At 33.9% G+C, this 6,684-nt stretch overlaps 1 pseudogene; it reads left to right on the top strand.

The window, feature by feature from the left end:
- Nucleotides 1–3,196: 3,196 nt before the first annotated feature.
- Nucleotides 3,197–3,295, top strand: LOC116580987 (annotated as a pseudogene).
- The last annotated feature ends 3,389 nt before the right edge of the window (nucleotides 3,296–6,684 follow it).

The following is a 6,684-nucleotide window of genomic DNA, read 5'->3' as shown; positions in this document are numbered from 1 at the left end:
TAAGAGATAAAGGGTGTGCCTCACAGAGGCTCTCAATCACACCATGATTTCTTGAGGAAACAAGAGTCATGTTACTCAGCCATCTCAGCCAGAGCTCAAAATAGTCTATTTCAAAATGATCTCTTTAATTGGATTTGACGGGGGGTGTGGGGGGAAGAAACCTGAATTAGTTCCATGGGAGCACACAAAGTTCTTGAGAAAATTATTTTAGCAAAAATGTGCCCATTGGGACTGGAAGGGTCAAAGATAGTAAAAACTATAAGGATATGGTCAAACACCCCAAATTCTATTAAAAAGAATCAGGCTGATAACACTACTTAACTGTGATCTCAATGGTGAAGTCTAGACTTTGAGTAGATGCTATTTTGGACTATAACTTTTGATGGACTTGGAAGAATATAGTAAAATTATTTCATGTGTGGATTGAAGGCTGGAGGGTAGACTGGGATAGACAATTTCTTAGAGTTGCCTCCATAATCCAAGTTCCACTATATTCATAACCTTATGGGATGTCCTCTCTTTGAGTATAGGCAAGATCTGTGACTTGCTTCTAACCAACACATATGTCAAAGGTAAAAACACATCTCTGATTATGTGATTAATTTACATAAGGTTATAGTACCTATTTTGCTAGATTATCTCATTTCCTTGCTTGCTTGATGGAAAAAACAAAACAAAACAAAATAAACAAACAAACAAAAAAACAGCTTTGTTGGAAGGTTCCACATGACAAGGAAACAAAACTAGCCCATAGTTCATGGTCATGAAAAAACTAAAGCCTTTATTTCTAAAGCCTCAAGGAACCAAATGCTGCCCAAACCAATGTAAGCCTAGAAAAGATTTCTCTTCAATAGAACCTCAAGTGGTAGCCCAAAAGACCAGCTAAATCATGCCCACAGAAATTTTGAGTTAACACATTTAGACATCTTATCCTCAGAAACTTTGAGTTAAGAAATTTGTGTTTTGGGGCACCTGGGTGGCTCAGTTGGTTAAGTGACTGCCTTCAGCTCAGGTCATGATCCTGGAGTCCCAGGATCGAGTCCCACATCAGGCTCCAGCTCCATGGGGAGTCTGCTTCACCCTCTGACCGTCTCCCCTCTCATGCTCGCTCTCTGTCTCTCTCTCAAATAAATAAACAAAATCTTAAAAAAAAAAAAAAGAAATTTGTGTTCTGAAGCCACTAAGCTTAAGGTAATTTTTTATTGCATCAATAGGAAATTAATACAGACATACTAGAGGGTTGCCTGCTTAGGGCTGCAGGTCATGAAGTAAAGGAAGGCAGAGAACAGCGTGAAGAGAAAGGAAAACTGCTGGGTTTCTCCTTGTTAACATTCTGTGACAATCTTTCAGGCATTTCTCCAACAGGACACTTCCCAGTGTTTTTGTAGTATAAATCTAGCCACTAGATCATTACCTAAATTATTGTTCCTTTCTCCTTTGTTCCAAAAGTGGAAAATCTGGAGCTATATTAACTTGTCCTTTTGGAGGACGATTCATAGAGGAGATGCTAAGAAAAGTTAAAATGGTATATTGGATAGAGGAAAGATAATTTAGAATTATAACCTTAAAATAGGTAAAATAGTTGTTATTAGGTAAATAAAACAATTTAAGAAATTTTATATATTAAATTAGGAATTTCAGTGGTGGTGTTTTTTTTTTTTTTCTGAAACCTTAAACAAAATAAAAGAAATATTTGAAATCAAAGGATTATAATGATGGGAGACTATTTACCATAAAATTTAGATATATTTTGTTTATTGATTATAATTAAATTTTTCTTAACTTTAATTCATATCTATATGTCCTTTATTTTATTCTTTAGTCTTCTTCTGTACATAACTAGAAATAATATATAAACTCAGTTCTACAAATCATTATATTTAGCATGACATGTAATATAGTTGTTGCTTCTAAGATGTATGACTCCAGTGACCCTACTCCCCCCCACACAACTAAGGTAAGCATTATCATTACACCAACAATTATAAAAATGTGTTCTTTCCATTCTCAGCACAGTGTTTCACCACATAGAATTTATATTGATCATACTGATTTTTCCCATCATTTTACTGAAGTAAAATATCGCCAGTTATAGGTATGGAAATTAATAATTATTTTGGAATGCATATATCTGTACAACCATTTTCCATGTCAAGATATAGAATACATCAGAATCTCAGAAATAGTCAATATGTCACAACCAAAAGATCACCTCATGTCTATCAGCATAAGTTAATTTTGTCTTTGTTTGAAATTTACATAAATGTGTGCAACAGTATAATTTTGTGTCTGGCTTCTTTTCCTCAAATATATGTTTGGGAGCATCATCCAAATGTGCTGAGTGCACTTCTAGTATGCTTCATTTTTGTTCTTTACAACAGCTTAATCTAGGCATCTTGTTTTCTCTTCATGGGCATTGAGGTAGTTTCTTGGTAGGAGTTGATTATGGATGATTATGGATGGCTGTTTTGAACACTGTTGAATATGTCCACTGGTGTATATAGATGCTTGCTTCTGTTGATGGTAACCTAAGAGTAGCATTTTACAAAGGTATAGACTATGCAAATGCACAGTTTTAATGGATACGGGTAATTTTGTGTACAGATTATATCAATTTACAATCACGTATGCCATGTTTCTTAACATAGCTCATGCCACATTCAACAGAATTTTCAAATGTAGTGATCCAAAGGGGCACGTGTACCTGAATGTTTACAGCAGTGAGGTCCACAATAGCCAAACTATGGAAAGAAACTAGATGTCCATAAACAGATGAATGAATAAAGAAGATGAAGTATACACACACACACACACACACACACACTGGAATACTATGCAGCCATCAAAAGAAATGGAATTTTGCCATTTACAAAGGCATGGATGGAACTAGAGGGTATTATGCTGAGTGAAATAAGTCAATCAGAGAAAGACAATTATCATATGATCTCCTTGATATGAGGAATTTGAGAGGCAGAGTGGGGCTTTAGGGGGAAGTGAAGGAGAAAATGAAACAAGATGAGATCAGGAGGGAGAAAAATCATAGGAGACTGTTAATCTCACAAAACAAACTGAAAGTTCCTGGGGGGAGGTGGATATGGAGAGGGTGGTTGGGTTATGGGCATTGGGGAGGGTATGTAATATGGTGAGTGCTGTGAAGTTTTAAGCCTGATCATTCACATACCTGTATCCCTGGGGCATCGCTTCTCTGCCTTTTGGCTAAGATCAAGTGTAGTATCCCTGGGGCAAATAATACATTATATGTTAACAAAAATAATTAATTAAAATAAGAATACACAAAATGATCAATGCAAAAGGTGAAGAAGTGGTATCAAACTGGTGTCAAGCATAACTTCTTTATTAATTGTCTATCAGAGCTTGGGAAACATTTAATTTTTCCTTATGTATCTGACAGAATAATTATTCATGCCTCTTTAGTTCTGAAATTTCATAACTTTATAACCTAAATAGTCTTATCTGAAATTGATTATGCAAAGAATGTTGGAAATTAATGCAAAAGATAATTTTTCTTCAATTATTTAGATCTATTTATTGTGCTTCCTCACTATTTCCTATGCTGCATATATATAATACTGAAATATTCAACTCTTTGTCAGGTGACAGTAGTATCTTTACTTCAGATATCAAAAATGGTTATGTTAAGGAAAGCAAACCACACAGTTTTGCAGCAATTCTTATTCTAAATAAGGAGAACATGAATATGTGTGGATCTCGTGGATGGGTCTAGAAATGTCTGTAGGTTGAATAAAAAAGTAGATTTGAAATATAGATAGTAAGAAGAGAAGGGTGGGTTTGAAAGTAAAATGAATATTTATAAATAGGCTTTCAGCCAACCAAGCTAGGATCCTTGCAAGCAAAAGATGATGTTCTCTTTCTAAACAAAATGTTCACTTTCAGGATAGATTTACATTATATATAATACAATATATTTTATTTGTATAAATACAAATAAATAATTTTATTTATACAGTACAGATAAAAATTACAACAAAAAATGTTTCATGGAAGTTTCAAGTTTTCTCGTATTTTCCTACAGAGTCCTATCACCCTAAATGATTTTTTCTTTTGAATTTTTAAATTATCCCTTTACATGAAAACTCCAAAGTTTTTGTGGAATTATAACTAAGTAGCTCCAGACCCTGTGTTGGTCAGGGTCCAGCAAGAAGGAGATGCTAAAAAGAATAAGTTCAGGGGTGCCTGGGTGGCTCAGTTGGTTAAGTGATTGCCTTCAGTTCATCATGATCCTGGAGTCCTGGGATCGAATCCCACATCAGGCTCCCTGCTCAGCAGGGGGCCTGTTTCTCCAGCCAACATCTCTCCTCTCATTCTCTCTCTCTCTCTTCCTCTCAAATAAATAAGTAACCCCCCAAAAACAAAACAAAACAAAACAAGAAGAAGAGTAAGTTCAGAGAATCTAATGTACAGACTGGTAGCTATAGTTAATAATACCATACTGTATACTTGAAAGTTTCTGAGTAGATCTTGAGCATTCTCACCAACCCCTCCCTATATAGTTAAGTATGTGAAGTGGTAGATATGTTGATTATCTTGATAAAGGTAATTTCCACAATGTATATGTATATGTATATCATATGTATATGTATATCATATAATCACACTGTATACTTTAAATATTTAATATCATATTTGTCAATTATTCCTCAATAAAGTTTGGATAAAAAATTGAGGAAAGAAATTAACAAAGGGACTTTTTTATAATCATGTAGATCGAATGCAGAAGAACTGAAATAGTACAATGTTCTAGGGCAGGTGAAAGCATAAATCTATTATCATCCTATTAGGTCTGGAGGATCAGACAGAGAATGGTTAATGAACTTGAGAGGTAAGTTTGTGGGAAGATCTTCTCTGACAGTGATGTCAACACATTCATCTCCAAGTGGTAACATAAGAAAGAAAAGGAAGGAAAAATGAAACAAACTCACACTGTTCCCTTCTGGTTTCTTTTCATGGCTCCCCATTGGCCAAAACCAACATAAAGCCAGAAGATAAAATATGGTGTTGATAAAGTCATGTGGATCAGCCTTTAGGACACAGTGAACAGTGAAAAAGAACTAAAATGGATCAGGATGGGGAGGACAGAAAAGCTAGGACAGACACATGGGTGAATTAATGGGTCATTTGAAAACCTCTGGTATATTGTGGCTTTATCTGAGCCTTATTCCAGCCATGGCTACCACAACAATCTTTGTTTATTTTCAATCACCAAAATTAGTGAAATCAACACTACCATATCCTATCATCATCATCTTTCCCTCCTACCTTTTTCCCTTTCTCTCCACATCCATCTCTTTTCAAAAATGATGTGTAGGTGACTGTGAGGTTTTGTTGTTGTTTTTGTTTTTGTTTTGTTGTTGTTGTTATTGTTTTCTTTTCTTTTAGAAAATATGGATGTGAAGCATAAAATCCACAGTAATACCAGTATTTTTCTTATTTCCAACATATGGCTATGTTTATCTTTTTTTGGAATTGGTCTTTATTTTCACTTAAGTATTATTATTATTATTTTTAGTATAGTGGACAAACAATGCTATATTAGTTTCAGGTGTACAAATTAGTGAGTTGACAAGTTTATATATTATGTTATATTCACAAGTATAGCTACCATCTGTCTCTTTACATCATAGAATTGGTCTTTAAATTTAGTTCATCAATCAAATCTTTGGAATGTTGATATAACATTATTTGCTTCACTAAACTCACTACATGTTCATGGGCTTATATCTACTCTTTTCATATGATCTAAAATTTCCCCACTTGTAGCCCCTCATTTTTCAAGCTTCATAAACATGCTCACGTTTACTTGGTAACTGAATCTTCATATAATGAGGAGAGAGAGAGTAAAGGAGAGAGAGAGAGAGAGAATGAATAAATCCTTGTGCCACACAGACTGTCCAGGTAGAAACTAGAATAATATACTTCAAATCTAGCATCAGATTGCCCCTCCTAAGGATGTGCACCAATTCATTTTCCCTACTCCAGTGATCTTCTTTAAGAGTGAATTAGTGATTTGTCATTTGTACATTTCTTTCTTGGAATACTGGTGCATAAATTCACTTTCCTTCCATCTATATCATAGCTTCTTTATTCTGTTTTTCCTGTATGTTTCATTGGAATTCATGCCATTTACAATTTGTGCTTCTTCTTTCCATGAGTCTACCTGAAAGGAAGCTAATTAGAGAGTATGTTGAAAGTCAACCTTATCTTTGGAGATTTCCAGGTTCTCAATGGCTGACATTTGGTGAGATACCAATCTCTGGTCCAGGTTTATATCTGAATGATAGGTTATTATATCTGAATATACAAGGTACAATATTTGTCAGCTAGTATATACTCCTTTTGACCAGTTGTTTCAGAAGGTGGATGTATATTAAGGATTATATTTCTTTCTAGTGATATCATCTAAAGTTATGTGTTTATTTATTCTTTATAGAAATAAAATAGATCTCTTTAGATAAATCAAATATTATTCCCCTAATATGGATATTTGAAGTAGAAATATTTTTTTTATTTTTGATTGCTTAATAATATATCTAAATAGGTCTATCTAGAAAATTATATATTGTATGTAATAATATTGTATATAATTATATATTGTATGTAATATTGTATGTAATATATTCACACACTCATATAATATGTTATAAA

Source organism: Mustela erminea, chromosome 1, assembly GCF_009829155.1.
Source record: "Mustela erminea isolate mMusErm1 chromosome 1, mMusErm1.Pri, whole genome shotgun sequence".
Taxonomy (NCBI): domain Eukaryota; kingdom Metazoa; phylum Chordata; class Mammalia; order Carnivora; family Mustelidae; genus Mustela; species Mustela erminea.
Note: the sequence above shows the minus strand (reverse complement) of the source record. Positions and strands in the feature narration are given on the sequence as shown.